The sequence below is a fragment of the Peromyscus leucopus genome, chromosome 14 (genome assembly GCF_004664715.2).
Source record: "Peromyscus leucopus breed LL Stock chromosome 14, UCI_PerLeu_2.1, whole genome shotgun sequence".
NCBI lineage: Eukaryota > Metazoa > Chordata > Mammalia > Rodentia > Cricetidae > Peromyscus > Peromyscus leucopus.
Genome location: NC_051075.1, coordinates 90553324 through 90579778, shown reverse-complemented (window position 1 = coordinate 90579778; position 26455 = coordinate 90553324). Strand labels below are relative to the sequence as shown.

Genomic DNA, 26455 nt, shown 5'->3' with positions numbered 1-26455 from the left:
GGTAGTCACCAATCTGATCACAGGAAAAGGCCAGTTCAGTGCTTACATATCCACTATTATTAGGAGTCTTTGCATGTCCAGCTTCACATGTATGTATGTATGTATGTATGTATGTATCCATCCATCCATCCACCCACCCACCCACCAATTTCATATCATTGTATATATACACATATATATCAAATTTCATATCATTATATATATGTATATACATATCAAATTTCACAACATATATATGTATATATATGTATATAGTCTTTCTTTAAAAATATTTGTTTTATGTGTATGGGTATTTTTCCTGAATATATATCTCTTCACCATACACATGCCTATTGCCCATGGAGGCCAGAAGAGGATGTGAGCCCCTGGAATTGTATTTACATGATTGTGAGCTGTCATATGAATGCTGGGAATTGAACCCAGGTCCTCTGGAAGAGCAGCCAGTACTCTTAACTACTGAGCCATCTCTCCAGTCCATTGTATCTTTCTTTGACTCTTAATGTTATTTCTGACATTGGAATGAATTACTACATTACATTGATATGTCCTAATTTATTCATCTAGCCTCTTATTAATGAGCATTGAAGTCCTTTTAGACCTTGCTGTTACTAGTGTTTATTTTATTATATAAGAGAGGTAAATATATTTTGACCCTTAGGGTAAGTTTTAAGTAGTGGAAGTTAATGGCTTAAAAATTATAAGCACATGGCTTCATACTGCCAGATTGGCTCTAGGGGATTGGTTGATTGATGGATGGATGGATTGGAAAAAGGTCTCATGTAGCCCAGGCTAGCCTTAAACTTGCTATGTACTCAAGGATGATCTTGAACTCCTGACTCTCCTGCCTTCTCCTCTGGAGTGTTAGAAGTATGGATATGTATTACCATGCACCTTTTGTGCAGTGCTGAGACTGAACCCAGGGCTGTGAATATGCTAGACACACACTCAACTCACTGAGCCATGTCTACAGAGAAGGTCTTTTTTTTTTTTTTTAAAGATTTATTTATTTATTTATTTATTTATTTATTTATTTATTTATTTATTTATTATGTATACAGCATTCTGCCTGCATGTATGACAGCAGGCCAGAAGAGGGCACCAGATCTCATTACAGATGGTTGTGAGCCACCATGTGGTTGCTGGGAATTGAACTCAGGACCTCTGGAAGAGCAGTCAGTGCTCTTAACCGCTGAGCCATCTCTCCAGCCCCCCCCCCCCAGAGAAGGTCTTAAAAGAGTAGTTTTGATGTAAGAAATATGAACAATCACTATCAGGATAGTCCTCATTTAATGCGGTGGGAAGTTAATTTGTGGAGAAGGTGGTACTCTGACAGTCTTCTTTTCTTTTCTTTTCTTTTCTTTTCCTTTTCTTTTCAAATAATCTGTGTGAAGTACTGGCCAGCCTTGGTAAACAGCAGGAGCCAAGCAGATGCTCAGGATTGACAGACCTGGCTTCTGGGGACAGCAGGGAGCAAATGACAGAGGGGAGTGGGGAGCTCGCTGTACTAATGTGTTTCTGATCTTGGTTTTGTAATAAGGAAACATCTGTGCTCATCTCAGAGAGGCTTTGCTTAATTGGATGTGTGTGAGTTTAAAAACATATGAGAGGGTTGGGGACTTGGCTCAGTTGCTAGATGGCTCACTTAGCATGCATGAAGCCCCAGTGTTCTGGTCCCCAGCACTTCATAAAGCAAGTATGGTGCAGGACTCCTGTGGTCGGAGGAGACAGGAAGATCAATATCAAAAATCTTGGCTATGTCATGAATTTGATGTCAGCCTGGTCTACATAAACACAAACCACTGAACACACAGGTACTGATCATTCTTTAGTGTGTGGTGGTGGTGGCTCTGCTGTTGTCCAGAGATCTGTCTGTCCTTTCAGCATGTAATAACGATGGTAAACACCTGCCCTTAGGCACCAATCTGATTGGCTAGGAGGCCAGACAATACAGCTCCTCTCCTTTGCTGCAAAAACAGAGAAAATGCTCATGCAAAAGCCATTAAGCAAAAAAACAAAACAAAAAAAAAACAAAAAAAAAACAAAAAAAAACAAAAACAAAAACAAAAACAAAAAAAACCCGAGGAGGATGGCTCAAGTGTTTTTGAGAGAAACAAGAGGAGATTTATGGAGGCAGATAGGATCCTGACACTGTTGAAGGCTTCCTAAAGGTCAGGGGATGCTGATTGAAGATGAAGACCGTGGTCGGGAGGGTAATTCAAAGCAGTCAGTTTGCTCTGCCTGGGAGGTGGATGCCCACTTCATAGTGATTATTTGCGTATCTGTACCTGTCTATCTCGCCTAGATTTATATTTAAAGCCATGTGTTTTTTTTTTCTCTAGCTGTCTTTGTGATCCCCCTCTCCACCCCTCCACCATTATGGTTTGAATTTCAATGTGTCAGCTGTGACTTTCTCATCTTTAATCCGTTAAAGGAATTCTGATCTCTGTGTTTAAAAGCAGCTGCAGCCGGGAGACTGGAGGATTCAGTGGGTCTTGAGGGGGCTTTCTCAGGACTGGCCCGAAAACCAAGCAAGGCTTGAAGCAAAGCCGAAATCGCTTCTCAGATTTGGAACACGGCTCTTCTGGGACCTTTGAGTGGCTACTTCTATGAGAATAAAATAAGTGCATATTGCAGTGTTATATTTGGAGACGTTCTAGAAGGGGAAAGGCCTTGGGATGTGGTGGGTAGCTGAGAAAGCGCAGAGCAGAGATGAAAGATGGGCATGAAGAAAAGATGTGTTGCAATGTAGAACGTGACCCCAGAGCGGCGTGACCCCAGAGTGGCGTGACCCCAGAGTGGCGTGACCCCAGAGTGGCGTGACCCCCAGAGTGACGTGACCCCCAGAGCGACGTGACCCCAGAGCGACGTGACCCCAGAGTGGCGTGACACCAGAGTGACGTGACCCCCAGAGCGACGTGACCCCAGAGTGATCTGGTTTATGTTCTTTGTTCCTTGCAGGAAGTTTCACGGCATTACCTAGCAAAGCCACCACACGTCAGCAAGCAGCTAGGAATGAAAGCCTCCTGGGGGCCTGTGTCACAAGCTGCAGCAGGGTTGTGTAACACTCAGAGCTACTACTTTTCCTGGCCACGTGACTTACATTGGTTTCTCAGAGCACAGATTTGACAAGATCCCATCAACAACTTAGAAATGTGTTTTTATTTTTACCTCTGGTTCTTGGGAACAACATTTAGCTGGTTAAAATGATATAAAAGACACTGGTTATTTTGATAGCTAAATGTAAAGTGCTCACCTGGCTTAATTTTCAAAATGGTTCCTAGAAGCAGACTGGCTATCTGTTGTGGTTGGAAATGTGAAGACTTGGTCCTTGCTGGAGGTGCTGTTTAGGAAGGTGGTGGGAACTTCAGGAGGAGGAGCCTTGTAGATGTAACTGTCTTATTAAATAAGAAACACAGAGCCAATACAGAGATGAGAGCCAAGAGGTTAGAGCAATAGCTAAGAGCTAAAAACCTTACCCTTCACTGTCGCTGTGGTTCTACCTCTCCAAAAGAGACCTACTTCTTGTGTGTCTGTCTTTTTATAGTGTTTCTGTTCTGCCTTCTCATTGGTTGTAAACCCAACCACATGACCTCCTAGTCACTGCCTGTCTGTACAGACCTCCGGGTCTTCTATGGTTGGTATTGAGATTAAAGGTGTGTGTCTCCATGCTGGCTGTATCCTTGAACTCACAGAGATCCACTTAGCTCTGCCTCCCAAGTGCTGGGATTAAAGGCGTGCACCACCACCGCCCAGCTTCTGCTAAGGCTTGCTATTAGCTCTGACCCCCAGGCAACTTCATTTATTAACATACAAATCACATTTTAGTACAAATAAAATATCACCATAGAGCCTCACCGGAGGAAGTGGGTCACTGAGCTTAAGCCTGGAATGTTTTGGAGTCTGGTCCCACTTCCTGTTCCCTTTGCTTGCTTTTGTGGAAGCAATGTGGCCCCGGCACCCCTGCTTCATTGCTATGCCTTCCCTCTCAGAGGAAGCCTTCCTCCCTGAAGTCACAGCTTGTCAGGTTCTTGGTCACAGCAATGAGGAAAGAAACGCAGGATCCTTAGCTCACAGCTTGGTGTCACATCCTAGCAGAGTGTTGCACGAATCTTAAATGGTCTTCTATTAAAGAACCCAGAGCCAGATATTGGGATAAATGCTGAAAGATCAGAGAGACAAAGGAACAAGCCACTAGAGAAACTTCCCACCACTACCAAATCCTCAGGCCGAATGGAAGGTGAGATCCTGTGTCCATGAATCCTCTGACTGAAAGCCTCTGAGTCCTCAGCAGAAAGAGCGTCTAGTTCCTGTCTTCTCATGCCTTATAGCCTTTCTCCACCCAGCCATTTCACTTCCTTCCTAGTGCTGGGATTAATGGTGTGTGTGCTTCCCAAATACTGGTAGCAAAGGTATGAGACCTTAAGTGCTGGGATTAAAGGCCTATGACTCCCAAGTACTAAGATTGAAGATGTGTGCCACCATTGCCTGGTTCTGTTTCTTTTCCTAGACTGAGTCAATCTCATGTAGGTAGTCCAGAGTGGCTTTGAACTCACAAGATCCAGACAGATCTCTGCCTCCCGAGTCCTAGGATTAAAGGTGTGTGCCACCACTGCCTGGTCTCTATGTTTAATCTAGTGGCTGGCTCTGTCCTCTGATCCTCAGGCAAGCTTTATTTGATACACAGTGTATCACCACAGCAGAGGAGGTATCTGAGCACTTCAAGGATATGATTCATCTCAGCTCTAGATGGCCTGAGTAGTTTATTTTTACATAACAAACAGGATTGTCAAATTAAGTGTTGGACTCCCCAGCCACAATGCCCGGTGACTTTGATTGTCCCAGTCTTTATATTGGGCTTTGAGTGTGCCACATTGGTTCTACTGTTGGCTTGCTTTCTGGTATGCTTGAGCAAGGGGTCCCTGACCGGCCTGAACATCATGTGACTTGTCATTTTCTTTCTCTTTCATCCTCTGCTCTTGGTTTCTTTCCCTGATGTAGTTAGTGTTAATTGCCTCCTAAAAGGGTCTCAGGATTGGGACTCAAAAAGGACACTGAGGCAGTGTCCTTTTGAAATTTGTTAGGAGAGCTATTAATGCAGTAGATAGAGAGCTGTGTGGTGAGGGCTTTGAGGAGGGCTCAGGCCCATGGGGCAATATGGGGGCCCCCCTCTTACAGGTTTCAGAGAGAATGGGGAGGGTAGATGCCTTGTGCGTGGTGAGTAGGACATAGAGCAAGCTTGCAGTCCGGTTGTCTCTGACGCTGGGGCAGTGGGGAGTGGGCAAGGTTTCGGTCCTTTAGTTAACGTGTGTCCGTCCTAGAGATGTGCCATCTGTCCCCCTGGAGGCTTGGGGTAAACTTCCTTTGGGGAAGCGAGAATCGCTAAATCCCACCAGACTCTGGTGGGGGTGTCTGCTGTTTAAGAGCAGTGTAAGGGTGTAGACTGAGACAGAGGCTGCTGCCAGTGAGCATGGGCTGAGTAGCCCTTAGCCCAAGCCTAACTCTGAACCACGTTCTCAGGCCAAGGCTGCCGCACCCTAGTCTCTGCTCCTCAGAAAGACGGCAGCTTTGCGGTGACAGGAAGCTCTGACTTCATCAGCATAGTGACCTTAGCTCACTCACTTAAACATTTTGTGAGCTTTTAAAAACACATAACTCCTAAGAGTACCTGGCTCAGAAAGGGTTTGATAGCGTTACCTTGGAAAGGCTTGCCCTGTCACTGGCTTGTAGTGACATTTTCAATGATGGCATCGAGGAGGAGGCTAAGGAGTAATGATTATGACTGTTGTGGTCCAGCTGTCTTAGGTTTTATTTAGTGTCGGCTTGAAAGTTCCTCTGTACTTAGTGAAAGGGTTCAGATGGGGTGTGGGCGCTCAAGAGGGACTCAGAAGTGGGAGGTGAGCAGGATGCGCGGCCACCAACACCCAGATTGATGAAAACTCGCCTCCCCAGGTGAGAGCTCCTGGCCTGTGTAGGTCTGTTAACTGGAGACTCACAGTGTCTCCTGTGAGGAGGGAAGGGCTGTGGGTGCTATGGTCTGAGCAACAGCTGGATTCTCACATCACATCCTGACAGCTGGAACTTACTTCTGTGAAGATACCATCTTCTACCTGAGGAGGCTGGTCTCTACAGAACAGGCTCCTGGGTCTTAGTGCCCAGGTAGCTTCTCAGCTGCAGCTCCTCTGCATTTTCTGTGTCTTATTTTTCTGACCGACTTTAGCCTGCTCTGCTTTCTCCACACTCCTCCATAGCTCACTGTAGAAAACTTATTTCCTTTTAATTGAAGTGAGAGGGACTAATTCTGTCACCCTGATCAGCTGATGAATTTGCGTGGGTGGGGGTGCTCTTAGATGGGCCAGCCATCTGTAGAGAGCCCACTTGGTCCCTTTAGGTGGCATACACGCACTTCACAGGGGCAACAGTGCTCTTCTGGCCACTTAGTGTCTTCTCCAGACCACAATGTAATGATAAAATACGTAGATAAATGTGGGAACATTTTAATGGAATCTGTGCTCTTGAGATTACTTTATCAGCACACAGAACTCACTGTGGCTTCTAAGATTTCCTACAATCACCAGTGAACAAAAACAGTACATTTGAATGTGGCAAAATTAGAATATTTTCTGGCTGGAGTGGCTGGGGGCTGAGTGGCTTATTTTTAGAAATGCCAAGGACACTGAAATGGTTAATGGTTCGCAGGCAGATAATTTTTGGTAATTATGACTACTAAAATTATAGGCTTTTTTCCCCCTCTGATTTTTTTCTGGATCCTTAAGATATATTCCCTGCAGATTTCCCAGTAGACTGGGACAGTTTTTTAAAAAATCTTATTTTTATTAAAATGTTACATTTTTTTTCTGTATTTGTTATTATTCATATTAACTGTGGTCATTGCATAAAGATGTGTGTGATGATCCCTACTTGCCTTAGGTATTTGGAATCATTTGTGGTTCTATGTAAATTTTAGAAGTCTTGTTTCTGTGAAAACAATTAGAAGGTGGGTAGGGATTGTGAGGAATCTGTATATTACCCTGCATGTTATTTACGTCTCTGCTGCTCTAATAAAACACCACAATTAAATCAACTTATAGAAGGAAGAGTTTACTTTTTTTTCTGTGGTCCCAGAGGGATAAGAGTCTGTCACAGTGGGAGGCATGGCAGCGGGCGCTGGAGCAGGAAGCTGAGAGATCACATCTTCAACTGCAAATACCAGGCAGAGAACCAACTGGAAGTGGACCAGTCTGTGACCTGTCAAAGCCACCCCCAGGGACATAGTCCTATAGCAAGGTCACACCCCCTAAACCTCCCCAAACAGGGGAGATGCTCCTACAGCAAGGCCACACCCCCTAAACCTCCCCAAACAGGGGAGAGGCTCCTACAGCAAGGCCACACCCTCTGAACCTCCCCAAACAGGCCCACTAACTGGGGGCCAAATGTTCACATGTCTGAGCCTTGGGGGACATTTCTCATCTAAACCAGCACACTTTCATAGTGGGAAGAGTTAAACAGTGTTATTTCTATCAATCCCCAAGCAGAGGATAGCTTTTTACTTGTGTTATCTTTTGTTTCTTTCTTAGATATTTTGGAATTACAAGTGTACATATTGTTTCCTTCTTTAGCTAAACTTTTCCAGGAAGTTCATTTATTTACTTTTTGATGCTGTTTTAAATGAAATTTTCTTGATTTCCTTTAAGATATTTCATATTAGGATGAAGGAATATAAGTGATATTATGTATTCATTACCTATCTGCAACTTTATCAAATTCATTTACTTTTTCAGGCTTTTTTTTTTTTTATATGCTTGGGGTTTTCTTTGTATGGGATCATATAAATGAAAGCAGGGAGGGTTTTATATCTTCCTTTATGTTCTGGGTGCTTTTTTGTTTTTTTTTGATTTGTTGTTGTTACCTTCAGTGCGTAGTTTAGTAGGAAAAGAGAGTGGGCATCTTGGCTTTGAGTCTAATCATTGAGGAAAGGCTACAATCTCTCCCCTTGCTCTAGTTGGGTTTCAGTGGCTGTAATAAAACACTGAACAAAAGTGACTTGTGGGAGGAAAGGGTTGATTTCAGCTTCCCGGTGGCAGTCAGTCCACCATCAAGGGAAGTGAAAGCAGGAACCCAGTGTAGAAACTGAGGCAGAGCCAAGGGAGGAACACTGCTTACTGGCTTGCTTCTTCTGGATCGATCAGCTACTTCCTACTCCCGTAGCACAGGATCCTTAGCGATGACACTTTACACAGTGGCCTGTGCTCTGTTACATCAATTAGAAATCAAGTAGATGCCCCATGGAGGGAGATGATCCTTTAACTGAGGTTTGCTTTTTGCTGTCATGTCAAGTTGACAACCTCGATCAGCCATCACATTGATTATGATGCTTGCCATGGGCTTCTTAAAAGTGGATTTATTATGCTGAGGAAATTTCCTTTGGCACCTAATTTGTTGAGGATTTTTTTTTCAGCAAAGAATGTTGAACTTTGTCACATGACTTTTACAAATCTATTGAGATAACACTTTTCCTGGCTTATTTTATTGGCATGTCTTACACTAATTGAGTGGTCTATTTTAAAGCAGCCTTGCATCTCAGAAATCAATATCACTTCATCATGATGTATGCTCCTTTTAATGTGCTCCTGGACTTCATCTGTTAGAATTACTTTCTTGAGGAATTTTGTAGCTAAGTCCATCAGAAGCTTGCTTTTCTGGTGGTCTCTTTGTCTAACTTGGCTATCAGATGATGCTAGCTTTTAGACATCTAAGGAGTTTGGAAATTTTCCCTTTAGTTTAATTTTATTTTTGGGAAGTTTGCAAATTTCTGAATTATTCTTGGAATGTCTGGTAGAATTCAGCTGTGATGCCATCTGGTTGTTTGGAGGTGTTTCTTGTATGTTTTGAGTTTTTCAAGACAATGTCTCATGTAGCTCAGACTGTCCAAAGATGATCTTGAACTTTTGATATTCCTGCTTCTTCCTCTTCAGTGCTGAGATTATGGGGGTGCACACCACTTCAGCTTCTGTACATGCTGGGTGAGCTCTTTACCAACTGAGCCATGTCCCCCAAAACACATTAGAAGCTTGCATCCAAGAAATGAGAGGTCTGGGTGACAGTGTCATGGACCGGAAGATTCCATTCCCTGCTATAGGGTGGCCATGACATCTCTCACTTATGTGATAGAAAGTGACAGTCATTCAGTCACTTCTCCGTCACTCATTCACTGGACATGCATTGAACTACCAGGAACCAGACACGGCCGCATCCTAGTGCCACACTGTAAAAGCAGCAGACTCCCTTCCTGCCACCTGCAGCCATGGTAAGGATAGAAAAGCAGAAAATGAGGCTGGGCTTTCCAGCATCAAAAGAACGTGCTCGTATGTGAGTCCAAGCCTCTTGGGCGTGAATGACCCCCAACTCTATTATGGAGAATGACAACTGCTCTGGTTAATTTTTTTGGGGGTGACTGGATAGGACAATGCATATAGCAGCACTTTGTAATGGAGAATATAGATAATATTGGTGTAAGTTTTATAATAATAATAAAAAAAAAACAATGCAGAAGCCTGATAGCCTGTATGGTTTACAACTATTTCTCCGCAAGTGCTCTGCCTGTTATAAACCCAGAGTGTCAGAGGTCCATCTTCCAGAACTAGGCTCCTCGCCGGAACTGTTAGAAATACAAACACAAGGACATGGCTGAATTTAGACCCATGAGAAAGCAGGTTGATGGAGAGAAACATCTGTCTAGATATCCTACATCATTATTAAGAAGTCTGAGTTCTTTTCATTTTCCACAGAGAGAACCTGTTTTTGAATCTTTACTACTGTATATGACTCATAAAACCACCCAGCGTGCTTAGATTTCATAAGAGCCTTTCTATCTCTCCACTTACTGTGTCTGTGAGGCAAAAATGGTATTCATGAAAATGCAGTAACACTTTCTTTTTCCCATTTTCTTATGAATAGCTTGCTCTCTAGATGGTAACATATTGAGCCAATATATTTAAAAACATTTGCACAGCTTGGTAAATTTGAGGGCATGAATATGTCTGACCCAGGGATATTTTCACAAATATCCAGCAGAATGAAGGGAAATGATGCTAGTCGAATGTATTTGCTTATAACTTATTTAAGCCATTTTACCCAGATTAATTACTAGAGGAAGGAATTTTAAAATGTCACATAACTAATGTGTTATGGTGAACCTGTATAATTAAAATGTGGCTCACTAATACATTTCTTCATGTTATAAATTATTGACTTGGTGATTGTCCTAGTATCAATTTCTCTTATGTTGATAGTTTGCCCATAGGGATAGATTTTCTTATAATGTCAGTGAACCAAGAGGATGGTGAGATTTCACTGCCTGGGCTGCTTTGACCTGTGCAAAGCTAACAGACTCAGGTGGCTTTAGCACTAGGTACGTTTCTCTCTTCAATATTATAATACAGTAGATAAATAAAGTGCAGGCTCTTTGCAGGGCTCAATGCTCACACAGAATAGCAAAGCTGAACACTAGACAGATACCAAGATTTGTAGGTGATTGGAAATGTGTAAATAGAAACAATCTCGAAATTGAAACAGTCTCATGAAGCAGCTTTGGTCAGGGTAAGGGGTTCATCAAGATGATGTATTTTCACAGGTCATGACATCTGTTGGGATTAACTGATCTCATGATTATCCTTACCTAGGCCATGTCTAAGGAGTCTAATTGTCTGCCTACATTTAATTGGTAAGAATTAAATTATATATTGTGACCAATACAAATGAACCAACAAAGAAAAAAAAAAGTCAGGGGAAATCATCAGTTAAATCATGGTGGTGCGTTGACCCATGGTTCCTGTTAGTGGCGAGGATGGTCTTTGCCCCGGTGACTCTTCAGTCTTTCATGCTGTTCATGGATCCAGTGCCTTGCTAAGTAAGTGCACCTTCAGTTTTTACACATGGTGTTGGTGTCTTTTCCGTTGCCCAGATAAAACACCATGTCCAAGGTGACTCGTGGAAAGAAGTGTTTATTTGGGTTCATGGTTCCCGGGGACTAACAGGTCATCATGGTGGAGAGTCATGATAGATAGTGGTAGATATTGCAGCATCAGCGGCAGGAACTTGAGAGCTCACATCCTCAACAACCAGCAGAAGAAAGAGGTAACTGACATAGAGTGAGCTACTGGTCTACTCAAAGCCTGGCCCTGGTGATGTATTTCCTCCAACAAGGCCACAAATCATTAAGACTCTCCAAACACGCTGCTGCTCAAAGAACTTGTGCACCACATCTCCACTGGTGACATGTACCACCTCCTGTGAACTACCCTGGGAGAAGTACACTGCTCTTACTAATTGTCAGACCATATGTCATCTCCTCTTGTTCAAACAAAGGATTCAAATGTGAAAGCATTTTAGAGGTTCAAAATTTCATATTAGGGCTGGAGAGATAGCTCAGCCATTAAAGGCTTATTAACCAAAAAAAATATAAAATTCCAATTTAATTCAGAACAAATTAACTCTAAAGCTGGTGACTCTTTTCTATGTAGATTTTCTTTGTGTGTTGTTGGAGTTTGGTCTTGGTGTCATTCAGAACTTGTGAACACTGGCTCTGGAAATATACACTCTGATGAAGGATGCTAGGAGAAGCTCCCAGGGAAATAGGCATCACTGTAAAATGTTGATACAGTTTCCAGGTGCAAAACAAAACATATTGTGTGTTGTAAGATTTTTAGTCTGGGTTCATTCTGCAGAAGATTAGAACCTAAAACTGTGTCCCTGATTGAGCTAAATTCAATGGCGAGTAGAATTCCTGATTATAAATTCCTGACACTTAAAAAAAAGAAACGACCATTTGCAAGCTTAAAAACTTCCTTGCACAGGCGTGGGCAGAGACATGGTGCCCTAACAGCTCCATCAAAAGAGGGAGGAATTACTAAAGGGGACTGGGCTAAGGAATGTGGGTCTTGATTCAGTGTATTTTGATTTGAAGAAAAATAGAAGTAAGTGCTTGACAAAATGAGTCTGTGAACACAGGCTAAGAAACCATCAGAGATGCCCAGACTTTGTTGGTTTTGCTGTTTTAATTTCACAAGAATGGAGAAAGAGTTAAAGAAAGACCATGTGGAAAATCCGTCTCCCTCCACAAACCTTTTTCCAGGGGAGATGAATCCTTGTGTGGATTTAGTCCCATGTCTACAGTCCCCGCATTTCATGGAGTAAAATGATTATTCATTTTCAATCTTTATCTTCCTGTTCAGAAGACAAAACATATGATTGCGTTAAAAATAATTTGAATGGTCAAAAGCAAGAGACAAATTTTCCACATGAGGAGGAAGTCAGTCAACTAACCCATTTCCCAAGTATCTCATTGCTATTTTTGAATGACGCCACACTACCTCTACGACTTCTGTGTTCTCAGAAGGTGAGGCAGATTTCTCTTAAAGCCCCAATTTCACAGTGGGCTGGGGATATTTCTGAACTGGTCGCCTCAGAGTTCGCTTTTCACTTATCTGTAGTGGTCATTTAGATTTTGTTGCATCCTGGTTGACAAAAATCACTCCTTTCAGAAATGTATTCACCCCCTCAGTACCCCAAATACAATATAATATTATCACACCCACAATGAAAGGTTCTATGCCAATGGATGAAGACCCATCAGGTTATAAGCCGTAGAGATCTTGCTGGTCCCATCTAAACTCCATCCTTGTTCTAAGGGTTTTCTTTCCTCCAAAGCTTCCACAGGCACCCCTTCCTCTTCATAAGCAGACCCCTATTCTACAAGGGAGTGATACCTCAAGTCAGTCATCTTTATTCTTCCCCAATTGGCTTGGCACTTTCTTCTAATCAATGGTATCTAATATCAAATTGAATTTTTTTGAAGAATAGATAGCCCATAATTCTACAAGTCCGATAATCTTACCTATGCCAGGTATTCCTCTTTGTAGATGAGCTAAAACTTACAAAGGGAGGTCATTAATAGATGTGTGCTCAGGAACAGGGAGAAAACCACAATGCTGGCATTCTGCTACTCACACACGAGTCCTTTCCCACGCAGACCATTTCTTAAACCTCACATTGCAATCATCCTAACAATGAATTACAAGGCTGCTCATACAGCTTGTATATGTGCATATTAGAATGCTAAACCCGAACATATATTTCCCAAGTTATTTAATCATGCAGTAGAAGGGAATAATGTGATTTCTTGTCTTGTAAATTGTGAGAAAATACTCCTGTATTTCCTCCTATTAATGTTTGACATGATGTTATTCTGAGTATGAAGGATTTGCCACACTGGGTAATTGCACATAAATCCTGCCTGTTGCCTCACCCTGTTTATAGACTCTGACATGGGCAATAATTGGTTCTATTGAATTAGGAAAGTAGCCATTTATAAAGGTATCACTGGCTGATGACTTTGCTGCTGGTGGTTTTTCTTATTCATTAGAAAATCGTTTGGATGTTGATCTTTACATTGGTGGCTTTTTGTCTTCTGTAGATAGGATTATTTTTACCTGTAAGACAGTCAGGGACCACCAAAGCACCGAAGACCAAAGGAAACCAAGTTTAGTATAGAAATTTCAAGATTGTCTTGACCCTGGAATGGAGAAATGCTTTTAAATATTTTCCAACTTCTAATGTTTTTGTGTATGTGTGTTGTATATGCCTATGTGTACATGCAGTGTGTGTATACTTGTACACCTGTGCAGAGGCTAGAAGTGGATGTATACTTTAATTTTTCGAAACAGGGTTTCTGACCCTGGGGCTCACCATCACTTTTCTACTAGGCTGACAGCCAATGAGTCCCAGGGATCTTTCTGTCTCTGCCTGCACCCCCTCAGTCCATGGTGCTTTTTACATTTAGATGCCACTATCTTAATACTTGATGGGCAGCTCATCTAGACTGAAAAATGCTCATGATATTCCTTCTTTAGTTTCTGCAATGTATTTTTCCTTTATGGTCCCCCTCTCTGTTGCTATAGAGATACTGAATGACACTCTTTTCTTCCTGTTTAGAAAGCCATCTAATCTTTTGGTCTGGAGGCCAAAGTGTTATTTTTCTTAACTTTTAACATTTTCAACTTATGCTCTTGAATTTTGTACTATTTGTCCACAGCCTTCTTAGATCATTTTAAATCAGTGGTTCTCAACCTATGGGTTACAACCCACCTGTGGGCTGAATGACCCTTTCACAGGAGTCACCTAAGACCACCATGCACATCATATATTTACATTACGATTCATAAGAGTAACAAAATTACAGTTATGAAGTAGCAACGAAAATAATTTAATGGTTGAGGGTCACCACAACATGAGGAGCTCTATTAAAACGTTGCAGCATTAGGAAGGTTGAGAACTACTGCTTTAAATATTCTGCTCTTTTCCCTTTTTTGCACTTAAAATTATTTTATGTGTATGGTTCTTTTGCCTGCATGTATGTATGTGTACCATGTGAGTGCAGACTAAGGTGGGCATTGGATCCCCTGGATCTGCAGTTACAGATGCTTGTGAACTGCTGTGTGGGTGCTGGGAATCAAACCCAGGTCCTCTGCAAGAACAGCCAGAGCTCTTCATCACGGAACCATTTCTCCAGACCTGCTCTATTTTTCTTGAGGGAATCCAATATTTTGTTTGGTTTTCGTCCACTTAATTTTCTCTGTATACCCTCCTTTGTAAAGGATTAAGTCATTCTTTATGTTACACTAGTTCCTTTGAGGTTTTTCTTTTCCTCATTTCTTTATATAGTTTAAATTGTCCCCATTCTTGCATACATTGTAATTAGGCCTTCATTTCTGAGATGATTTTAGTTTTTATTCAATTTCTTTTGAGCTTGAGTGACTCTCATTCACAGCTTCTCCTTTCTGTTTATTTATATTCTGAGATTTAAATATTTGATCAAAGCCCTTCAGATGTCTTCAAACTCTTGTCTAAATATTTTGTTTTAGGTTGGGAATGTTGTGTTATAGCTAAACTGTTATGAACACTATTTTGTCAAGTAGCTCTGTAGGGATGGTTTCTGTCATTAGTCAGTTATGAAGAGGTCTTACTTCGCCCCCTGGTCATAATTTCATAGCTTCAGATGTTTTTTAGTGATTGCCTTTATTCCAGGTGGGACTCCTCTATGATTGGTTTTATTTGGTTTTCTTCCACATTTAGGGCTTTGCTGCTCTGTCCTGTCTTCTGAGATGTCCCCATGTGACTGGCCACTGCAGTGGGAGCTTCAGCTGGCACTCAGTTTACTCATGGCTTCACTTGCATGTGACTTATGTCACAGTGTCCTGCAGCCTTATGCTCTGAGATAGTATACGGGTAAATTTCTTTGCCCTTTATTTTCTGTCTGATAGGAGATGATGAAGAAGGGACCTTTGGGTCTAAACAGCATCAGATGACCAAACTTGTAAACCCTGACCTTGGCTAACTTATGTTCATGGCTGGCAAAGCGGAAGCTGCTCACCATGCAGGCTTGTACTGTCAGCCTCGGGAAGAGGGTTATCATACAGAAGCTGTGGGAAGCAGGCTCTATAGTAAGGAGGGCAGGGGCCTCCTCACTCTGGGGAAGGATGACTGACCTGTTTGAATAATTATGCAGGTTGACAGGAAAGTGATGCCTCTGGATTGAGGATCAAGTGTGGGTACAGCTGGTGCAGAGCAAAGGGGTCCTTCATCATGGATATGGGGACCTCCTGGTGGGTATGAAGCAGTCTAAAGACTGGGGCAACTTCTAGTTATATCTTTGTGCTCAGCCTTTGTGAGGCTCAAAGACATCAAGGAATCTCTTGAAAATTGATTTTTTTTTGAGACAGCGTGTAGCTTTGCTCCTTTCCTGGATCTGGCTCTGTAGACCAGGCTGGCCTTGAACTCACAAAGACCTGCCTGCCTTTGCCTCCCAAGTGCTGGGATTAAAGGTGTGCACCACCACTTCCTGGCAAAAATTGACATCTTTCAGTGCACACCCAACACTTTAAGTTGTCATCTATCCAAGTACCCACAGAACCCACACCTAAGGCACCCAAACTCATCTCAATCTTGACTCTTTCCTCTGTATTTCATACCTGTTAAGCCAATGCTTCTGTAACATTTCCTGTGAGATGTTAAGGTAAACTTAATACCTCTCTCTCCTGCCTGGCATATTTTCTCTTAGTTTTTTTTTCTTATCTCAATTAACAGAAGCTTTATCTCAATTGTGCAAGGAAGAAATTCAGAAGTGATGTTTTATTTCTGCCTCCTTCACTCTTCACAGCTGATTTAATCAGAAACTCCATTTTAAATATCTGATCTTGGTTTGACAGTTCCCCAGCCCTTTCAGTTCCAACATGGCTGTTCTGTTCAGGTTCCTATGGTCTTTCCTTTGACACCTGTGGTATTCTCCTCAGGCATCTTCTGAGCTTTGCTCTTCCTACTTTGTTTTCAAGCAGGAGTTGAAGTGAGTTTTTAAAAGTACGAAGCACTAGTCCTTAGCAACAGGTGAATGGGTGAGAAGAATGTGGTATGTACACAATGTAGTTATATGCAGCCATAAAGAAATTAAGTAGTTTGTAGGAAGATGAGTGAACTGGGGGTCATCATGCTAAGTGAAATAAGCCAGTTCTACAAAGACAACTCTCATGTGGATGCTAGAGGAATGGACTTCAGAGATGCAAAATAAGACAGGAGTAGGAGGGGCATAAGAAAGAGCAACTGTTCATAAATTTTTATTATCTTCATGCATTAAATTATCAAACGGTGGCCGGATGGCGGTGGTGGCACACGCCTTTAATCCCTGCACTTGAGAGGCAGAGCTAGGTGGATCTCCGTGAGTTTGAGGCCAGCCTGGTCTACAGAGTGAGATCCAGGACAGGCACCAAAACTACACAGAGAAACCCTGTCTCAAAAACCAAACCAAACCAACCCTGCCCCCCCCCCCAATCAAATGGCTATACCACTAAAATATGCTAAGAGAGGTGTGTGTCAACTGTTTTCTCTGTGTTCCCCCATCTTTCTGACCAAATGGTCTAGAGTTCCTGGGTGGAAGTAGGGCAATGAGAACAGGCCAAGCAGTGAGAGTTAAAATCGCCGTGGTCCCGGAGTACCAATATAACGAGTTCATCGCTCTGTGAGGCTCCTTGCCGGAGATCATTTGCTACTCGGTTCTCTCCTCTAACGACTCTCTAGCAGGTACATTGTTAGACCCTTTTCTTCACCTCCAGTTTCTCTTTATCTTAATGATTTTATTCTTGCTGTTAGTCGTCGTCGTCGTCAGTCTCCATCATCATCGCCACCACCACCATCCTGTAAGCATGGGTTGAAGGCTCCTTTGTGAGAGTAGCTAAGGCTGGTGGCTAAGCTGTGCAAACTCAAGTAGACTCCAGTCCATGTAGACAAATTCCAAGTGTGACCATTGCTACTAACCTTATTGGATTTCTCAAAACATCACAATTTCTGTATTTTTGTGTCTTTTCTCCATCCCCAGTTTATTAATTTCCTCACGGAGTTTTGAAAATGCAAGATTTCCCCTGGTTTCCCTGATTCTACTCATTCTACTTCGGTTGATTAACACCATTATCCTGTGTTTTTCCAATTTATTTTTTAACCATCGTTGCCACTCAGTGAGAATGCTATGACTTCAGGACTTGAAATCCTTCCAGGACTTTATACTGAGTGTGTAAAATATGAAATTATGGGCTGGGGATGCAGTTCAGTTGGTAGAGTGCCTGTCTATCATTCATGAAACCCCAAGTTCCATCTCAGGCACCACATAAACCAGATGTGGTGCACACCTGTAATTTCAGCTCTCAGGGGATAGAGACAGGTAGATCAGGAGTTCAAGGACATCCTCAGCTACATAGTGACAATGAGGCCAATATCGCATATGTGACATAGGATATTGTATTCTAGTCCCCGAATGTGCCTGACTCTTTATGATCCTAAAATGTTACACTCATGCTTACTTATTGAATTTCCTTTCAGCCATTCATTCTGTGCAATCCCTTCTTTTCTTCTTCACAGCCTCTTAATCCTATACCAGGCTTTTCTTCCCTCCCTCTGCTAATCTACCTCACAACATCCTGCTCCTTTTCTCTAAAAGTGTTTCAAAGTTTGTTATATGTATGCGCTATGTATGCGTTGGCCCTTGTTTCGACATGGTTAGGAACAAATGAAAATGTTTTAAAGAAGAAGCTGCACAGGACAGACAGGAGTAGAATCTCTCCAACTCAGCCTGTTGCATATTCCATTAAAATGGAAATAAAAGCCTCATGGCTGATTAAAATATCCACCCCCCCAAAAAAAAAACCTACCAGAAATAAATATTCTCACAACACTTAGAATTAAAGTCAAACTTGAGCCAAGTTTGGGAGAAATGCATTTGTAGTTGATTGAACTCAAGAATGCAGTAGAAAACAAGAGTGAATCGTTCAAGAAATGAAAAGTCTGTTGAATACCTAAGGAAAGAGAAAAGGTTAAAGGGAATAAAAATGAGTGTCGGCGAACTATAGACCAACAGCTGTGGAGCCTGCATGGGACCAGCCTAGGCATATGGGAGACAGTTGTGTACCTTGATCTTTCTAAGGGGTCCCTGGCAGTGGGATCAGGATCTATCCCTGGTGTAACACGAATTTCTAAACGGTCTTATTAAATAAAAATACTCAGGGGAGTCAGGTATTGGGGTGAATTCTGAAAGGTCAGAGAAGCAGAACAAGCCATAGCTAACCTCACCTCGCCAACTTCTCAGCTGGTCCTATTTCCTCAAACTGGAAGCCTCTGAGTCCTCATCCAAATGGATCTCAGCTGAATTGCTGCTAAAAGCCTAAAAGCTTAAAATGCCTCTGGTTCTTGGTTCTCACTCCTTATATACCTTTCTGCTTCCTGCCATCACTTCTGGGATTAAAGGCATGTGTCTTTCCCAAGCAAGACATGAGATCTCAAGTGCTGGGATTAAAGGTGTGTGTCACCATGCCTGGTTATTTCCAGTATGGCCTTGAACTCACAGAGATCCAGGTGGATCTCTGCCTCTGGAATGCTAGGATTCTGGAATGCTAGGATTAAAGGCATGTGCTACCACTGCCTAACCTTTATGTTTAATATAGTGACTGTTCTGTTCTCTGACCCCCAGATAAGTTTATTGGGTGCATAATATACCAACCACACCCTGGTGCATGAGCTGGCTTTTTTGGAGCCCATTTCCTGTGGTGGGATGCCTTGCTCAGCCTTGATGCCGTGGGGAGGGGCTTGGTCCTGCCTCAGCTGAATGTACCAGGCTTTGCTGACTCCCCATGGGAGGCTTTACCCTTTTGAAGGAGGGGGAGAGGGAGTGGGGGGAGGGAAGAGTTGGGGGGGGAGCAGGAGGAGGGATGAGAGGGGGATCTGTGGTTGGTATATAAAATGAATTAAAATTTTTTTCTTTAAAAAATGAGTGTCGGAGTGGAAGTAGCTGAATTTAGAAAACAAAGCAGGAACAGTATAGAGATAGTTTACCCTGAAGAACAACAGTGTGGCAAAGGAATGTTTAAAACTTCAAGCTGCAAAACCTTGCAAAAGCAGAAGTAAATGAGTCTGAAATTGAACCACCCGATGCTCAGGAAGATCTGTCAGCTGCAACTGTCAATGCCAGAACACATGCAGGAAGAGGGTTAGAAATTGAACACACTAAAGGTCATCAAGGTCTGTGAGTAAAACGATGAATGACACAAAGAGAATTATGAGAGAACTGTATCAGTTGCATAATTCCTCAAACCAAACCATCATACACACAGGGCAGCCATGCAGAAGGCAGCATATGGACAAGAATAGTCTCTGTGACTACTGTATGTGAACCAGTAATGGCATGATTAAGTATAATCGCTTTAAAAAAAAGCACCAGATGTTGTTGACAAGCCCCCGAGTCAGTTTAGGATCTAAGCCCTTAGACATTATTGATTGAATGTGGAATGGGGGAAGCAGAGTCAGGCTACAGGATATACTGTTTCCTTTTCCTCCATCATGTCCTCCGTCCTGCCCTGCCCCTCCTCCCTACCCCCACGACTGCTCCAGTGTGCTCCCCCCCCCCCCCCCCCCCCCCCCCCCCCCCCCCCCCCCCCGCCGCACCGCACTCCAGGAATTGTGCTCCCTGAATTCCAGGTGGATTCAGAGTATGGGTGATGGAGATCTGGGGGTTCTTTTCCCCCACCTGCTGCCTCATACTTTGGTGCATACAATGCTGATGCTGATTTACACTATCTCTCTTTATTAGGGAGGCCCCTCCTGCCAGGCTCCCCACAGACTAGGAGTGATAGAGGCCACCCTCCTGCCTCTAGCACTCAGCCTTGCCATTTCTGTTGTCGGCTCTTCTCATCATGGCTCCCACCTTTGTAGACGCTCCTGTAATTAGGTCCTTCTGAAAGCCAAGAGCTGGGAAACCCTACCGGTTTCTTGACCCGTGACAGACACAGGTATTGTCGCTATACATTCAGATCCTTTCTTCCCTTAGAAAAATCTGAGCTGGTTTTATTTTTAGCTGCCATGAAATCTTTCTTCTGTGCTTGCATTTGTGCTCTTTTGAAATGTGCTAAGCTGTATTAATAGAGTTTTTAGAATTCTGCTATGAGTAGTTACATTTAGAATAAAATATAAAAGTCATGTAAAGGCGTTTCAAAAGGGTAATCTGGGAGGGTATATGCTGGCTACAGGGTAGAGGATGACAGCATTTATTTCTCTCTGTTAAATGTCTGAATTTATTGATAAAAATCCAGGTATGAGAAAATAAGTATACTCATTTTTAAATTTATTCTCACTACATGTAAGCTATGATTTATTCATAGATGCTTAGTGGAGGAAGTGATATTAGACATAAGTTTACTTAATAGAGTCAACCTACATACAAAAAAGCATAAACATAAGAAAAACAATGGACATATTTTAATTTCAAAATGAGTAAAACATACATGAATCCACTGTATTATACTATATAACATATACAGAAAGAATTTCCTGCTCAGAATTTCCCCATGGCTTTGATAGTACAGGAATTGCTTGTTGCCAGTAATGTGTTTTAAAGCCTTTTTACTGAGATGGTCAGCCTACACCAAGCCTGAAGGATCATTGCTAAATAGGTTAGGGGGAGTTAGCTCCTCTATTGTAATTACAGAGAGGAATTAAACACATGTATTTTTAAAATAACATCCACTTACAAAGTATCTTAATGGGTGACATTATGAATATGAAAATGACTAGCTGTAAAATGCCATGGGAGTCTACCTGGTAGAGAGGCATTCATGGTACTAGAATCAGAGGACTGACTTCCTGGTGTTCCTAGCTCATGGGGACCAGTTTCTCCATCGTTACACCAGTGATAATGGCCTTGTTCATGACCCCCGGGCTATAGAATCTGTAGTTAGTGGAAGTGGGGGCACACAGCGTGTGTAAAGTCACTTGGGGTTGAGTTGTTATAGCTGCTACTGTGCTTAGATTAGGATGCAACAGTTCCCACTGGGGAGGCCAGTCCTGCATGGTCTATTAGTGTCTCATATCAGCACTGCAATGCAATGTCCACAGCACTGGATTCTCTAAGAGCCTGGGGATTTCCATTGTGTACTCTGATGAATGAAGCCTTCTGCCTGTGGGGCCCTGTACCTCCATTTTACACAAGCCACATTTTGCATAGGTAGATCACCTCTTCTTCCTTCATAATTTATTCTTGCATTGTTATTAAAAAGCACTTCCTATCCCAGGATCTACTGAGATGGAAAGATTTTGAAATAAGGTTCAAACATACCCTTGCCAGTTTTTTTTTTTTTTTTTTTTTTTTTTTTTTTTTTTTTGTTTTTCGAGACAGGGTTTCTCTGTGTAGCTTTGCGCCTTTCCTGGAACTCACTTGGTAGCCCAGGCTGGCCTCGAACTCACAGAGATCTGCCTGGCTCTGCCTCCCGAGTGCTGGGATTAAAGGCGTGCGCCACCACCGCCCGGCACCCTTGCCAGTTTTTAAAAGTAAACAAATATGATGATATTTTAAATAGGGAACACACACTGATTCTAAAAATTTTTTAGATATCAGTGTATTAATTACCTTTCTGTGGCTGTGACCCTGATATATACAACTCAGGGAAGAAATGGTTTATTTTTGGCTTACAGTCATGAAGGCGTGGTGGTAGTCAGGATAGGCATAGTGGTAGTCAGGGTAGACATGGTGGTAGTCAGGACAGGCATGGTGGTAGTCAGGGTAGACATGGTGATAGGACAGACATGGTGGTAGTCAGGACAGACATGGTGATAGTCAGGGTAGACATGGTGGTAGTCGGGCCAGGCACGGTGGCATGAACAGGAAGCTGGCTGATCACATTTCTTCTGTATACTGGAGGCAGAGGTACAGAGAACAGGAACTGGAGGCAGATTCTAAACCTCAAAGTCCACCCCCAGTGTTTTACTTCCTCTAGCCAGGCTCCACCTCCTAAAGGCTCCATGACCTCTCCAACAGCAACCATAAGCTGGGGACCAAGTGTCACATGGTCCTATGTGGGACATTTCACATTTACAATCAAACCACCACAATACATTTGTAAGATGATCTCTCTGCGTCAACTTTACGGGGCACACTGGTGCCCCTCTCTCAGTGACAGCAATCATTCTACAAAAATAAACCTCATTTTTCTAACTATACTCTGTTATAATAGTCATTCCTGGAAACATTTCTTATACTCTATGTTTCTTATATCAAAACAGCCAGAGGGCTTAAAAAATGAAAATGAAACACCCCTTTTTCATTTGCTGTTAAAATTTCCCCTTTATTATGAAAGGCCCAAGTTAGTGTGCATCTATTTTAAAAATTCCTTGGGAGCAGTTATGGCAGTGACCAGTGACCATATGGTGGTGGTGGTTGGGGGTCTGAGGGAGAGAGGGTGATGTCATACAAGGGTAAGCAAGCTAAAGAGGGGGCTGTTAGGGGCTGGGGCGGGGGCCAGCCAGAGGGAGTGAAGGAGCAGTAGGAGAGACTCAGAGAACAAAGTGTAACGGCAGATAGGCCACACGCCATAGAGAACCGCATTACTCGCGGTGGGGAAACGTCACTCCATCACTGTATAAGAATCACCAAAGACTCATTTATAAACCCCGCTCCTCTTTTAAGTGCTTTGCCATGAGCTGTGTACAAAACTTTGAGGCTCTCTCCTCATCTCATCATTGCAAGTTTCGAAGGTTTTATTATAATTAAAATCGCACATTTCACACAATTAGTCACGTTGTGATACTCCTTAGTGCTTGATGCTTTTGGAGTGGAGAATAACCTTTTATTGCTATAATTGCCTGACTGTGCAGTGAAAAATTCAGATACTATCTTGGAATAAACGAATAGATCAATACTAAGGGAATGTGTTTCTCTAAGGCGTTTAAAACCCATCTCAATAAATGGTCATGCTTGCATTTTCCTGCATCCTTCCAATATTTATTCATTTATTTTTATTTTATGTCTATGAGTGCTTTGCCTCCAGTGTATGCCTGTGTACTGTGTGCATGCCTGGTGCCTGAGGAAGCCAGCAGAGGATGCCAAATGCCCTGGAACTGGAATTGTATATGGTTATGAGCCATTGTGTGGGTACTTGGAATAGAACCCAGGTCCTCTGTGAGAGCAAGTGCTTTTAATCCCCTTCTAGTGTTTAAATTTAAAATATATATACACTCTTTCCTTTAGTAGTTCACAGAACATGAGTCTTGATGTACTAGTGACTGTGTGACAGAAATAGCATGCATACCACATGTCCAGGTGTTAGAAATACCTGTTCTTCCATCCAATTTTATCACATGCTTCATGTTTAATAATTTATTCTGAAGTCCTTTGACATTCCAGCAACGTCTCTGTGCGTCCTCTGAAGGCATTCTACCTGCCGAAGCAGCGCATTCTAGTAACTGTGCTAGTCCAGAACTCCAGCCACTCTTACTGCATCTACTGCTACATGTGATGCCCCCAAACTGGGTCCCCTTGGGGCTCGACTGTGGAGAACCCCCAAAAGAAGCTGCTCATCCCCCACGGTGTCTGATGAAATCATATCTCAGGCTAACAGTCACAGGACTTGTAGTGTGGTGGCTCTCGGTGTTCACATCATGGTCGCATCCTTCTCTGTTGTTTATGCCTCAGGATGGCTTTGTATAATCCATACTCAATACCTCACAGGACAAGGAGGTGTACCCTGTGTACTTAGGGCAAGGCTTATCCCCAGCAATGGTGGATGCCTTGGAATGCCAAAGGGCAAATCATCTCGATAAATTCAAGATTTTGTGGCTTGATTCTTGTGAGATGTGATTAGAGTCTGGTTTTGAACTTGAGAGCTGATAGATGCATTGAGAATAAGGAAATTTTTGTCCCTGTTCACTGCTCACATCAGTATTATATAAATCCACAGTGATAAGGCAGGGCAGGGATATTTTTAAAATAAAAACTTTTTGTGAGCTTGACTTTAACCTAAATGGCAGCATAACACAAAGATTCAATTAGCCAGTTTTATAGTTATAAAGTATATTGCCGGGTATTGAAAGCACGCACTGAAGGATTTGCTTTCCTCTGCTGTGGGCGTGGGGTAGCATCTCTCTCCTTTTGGTGGTGAATGCTGGCAATGTGCTCTCTGCACAGAGATCAGGCTGGCTTCATCCGTTAAATAAAACACAGTTCTGTGTCCTTTAAAAAAATACAACTGCAACTTTAAATATCAAAATAAAGTCTGATGTTTGGTAGGTTACTGTACATGTTCATGGTCCTCATTACTTGGGGCTTGCGCATGCCCAGTCCGGGCCATTTGGTGTGGTACATGTAATGATCTCAACATGAGTTTTGCTATTCTGGAGTTTTTGTCTTGTAAAGCAACTATATTACTTCAATAATATAGATCCTTCTTATAGAGTATAAATATTATCTGAAAGGAGGATGTGTGGCTTAGGAAAACCCTAATTGCTGCTGTGGCTTTACTTTCACAGGTGATTAGAAGATGTATACCCCTCCCTCATGACAGGCACAGTGTTTTCCTAACTGTACTCTATTACAATATTCATGCATGAAAAGTTATTTACCTCTATACTTCATGCATCTGAGTAGCGAGGTGATAAAAATGAAATCACTTGCAGTTACTATGAACACTCTTTTTTTTCTTTTTTTAACTTAGGCTCCTCAACTCAATTTGCGTTGGATTATTCTCTCAAAAACTTCTGGTAGCTCCTGGAACACAGAGCCTCATGACTACCTAAAAAGGATAGGCCGCCTCCTGAACTGAGGGCCTCTTGGTTTGGTGGTGCCTGCCTCTCTGTGACCGAAACTGTTCCTGGTAGCTGCTGTCCCGGTGTGGAGTGTTGTGTCGTTCCCTGCCAGCTGGGGCGGCCCATTCTTGCTATCAAAGCCACCGCTGCTTTTCCACACTGTATCCTGGAGAAACTAAGGCAGGTGGGGGCTGTCGTGGTCCCACGTCTAAGCTTTGCACTTCAGCGTTTGAGGGCCAAACAGCCCTGTGGTGTCAACCTCAAACAGATGCTCACAAAATGGTTAAGGCAAGAATCAAGAAGTCTTATGGTAAGAGGCCGAGATATGTGTTTTAAGGCCAGCATGCTGCTTCTTTTGCATAACTTGTCAAAATTACAATTAATTTGATTAGAAGTAATTGCTTAATGTCAGCCACGGCATCTCTTACAGTCCCCCCTTCGACCCCCAGTGAAGCTTCTTCAGTCTAGAGACTCAAGTGGTACCTGACTGGCACAGTGCCTGACTCCCAACGTCCCTGGCTGGTGTAATGGGGCTGTTCTGTATATTTAGTTTTATCTTGCTGTTGTAGAGCAGACCCTCAGAGGGGAGTGAAGGGAAGCTGGGAATGGGAATGATTGTTGTGCTGATTTCTTACAGGTGTGACAGCTGTGAGCACATGTGTGGGAAAGACCTTGAACATGGCCGCGTCATTGACAAAGCTCCTTGGCTGTTTCCACTGAGACAAATGACCAGCATGGATGCCAGTTTGGCTTCCAAGATGAGAAAGGCTCCTAGCTGGCAGTGTTCCAAGGATGCAGCAAAGGCTTCTGGGAGTGTGTCTGTCTAGAACACATTCACTCAGCTTTTTTTTACTCTGGGTCACAGTGACCTGAAGAAAAGCCCACACGTCCCTCACTACCTTATTATATCTTCCGACACAGATGCCTTAATAAAGTCCTCATGTTTTCTTTTTAGATGGGTACCATGTGTCCCAGGCCAGACGACTGGACCCATGATGGAGCTGAGAATGACCTTGAACCTTCTGATTCTCTTGCCTCTAATTCCTGAGTGTTGGGATTATGGGAATGGACACCCTTTTATGTGGTGCTGGGGATCAATCCCAGGGCTTTGTGTGCTAGGCAGGCATGCTACCAACTCAGCTCCACCCGCAGCTCAACCCTTACATGTTTAATCTCCCCTTTATGTTGCTTTCTTAGAAGACCTTGGTTAATAGACCGGGGCTGTCAGCACCTTTCTTCTTACACTGATCCACTGTGTGCGATCGGATGCAGATGCCTCGGCTCTCTGTGCTTA

The 26455-nt window shown here is 42.8% G+C and overlaps 1 long non-coding RNA gene across 1 annotated transcript in view; it reads left to right on the top strand.

Annotated features, from left to right (window-relative positions):
* The window catches only part of LOC119089043, a 183546-nt gene extending 157377 nt beyond the window's left edge, over positions 1-26169 (top strand). The window contains exons 3-4 of the long non-coding RNA XR_005092890.1: positions 25071-25471; positions 25799-26169. This is a non-coding gene — a long non-coding RNA (uncharacterized LOC119089043). The remainder of the gene's footprint in view (positions 1-25070; positions 25472-25798) is intronic.
* Positions 26170-26455: the final 286 nt, after the last annotated feature.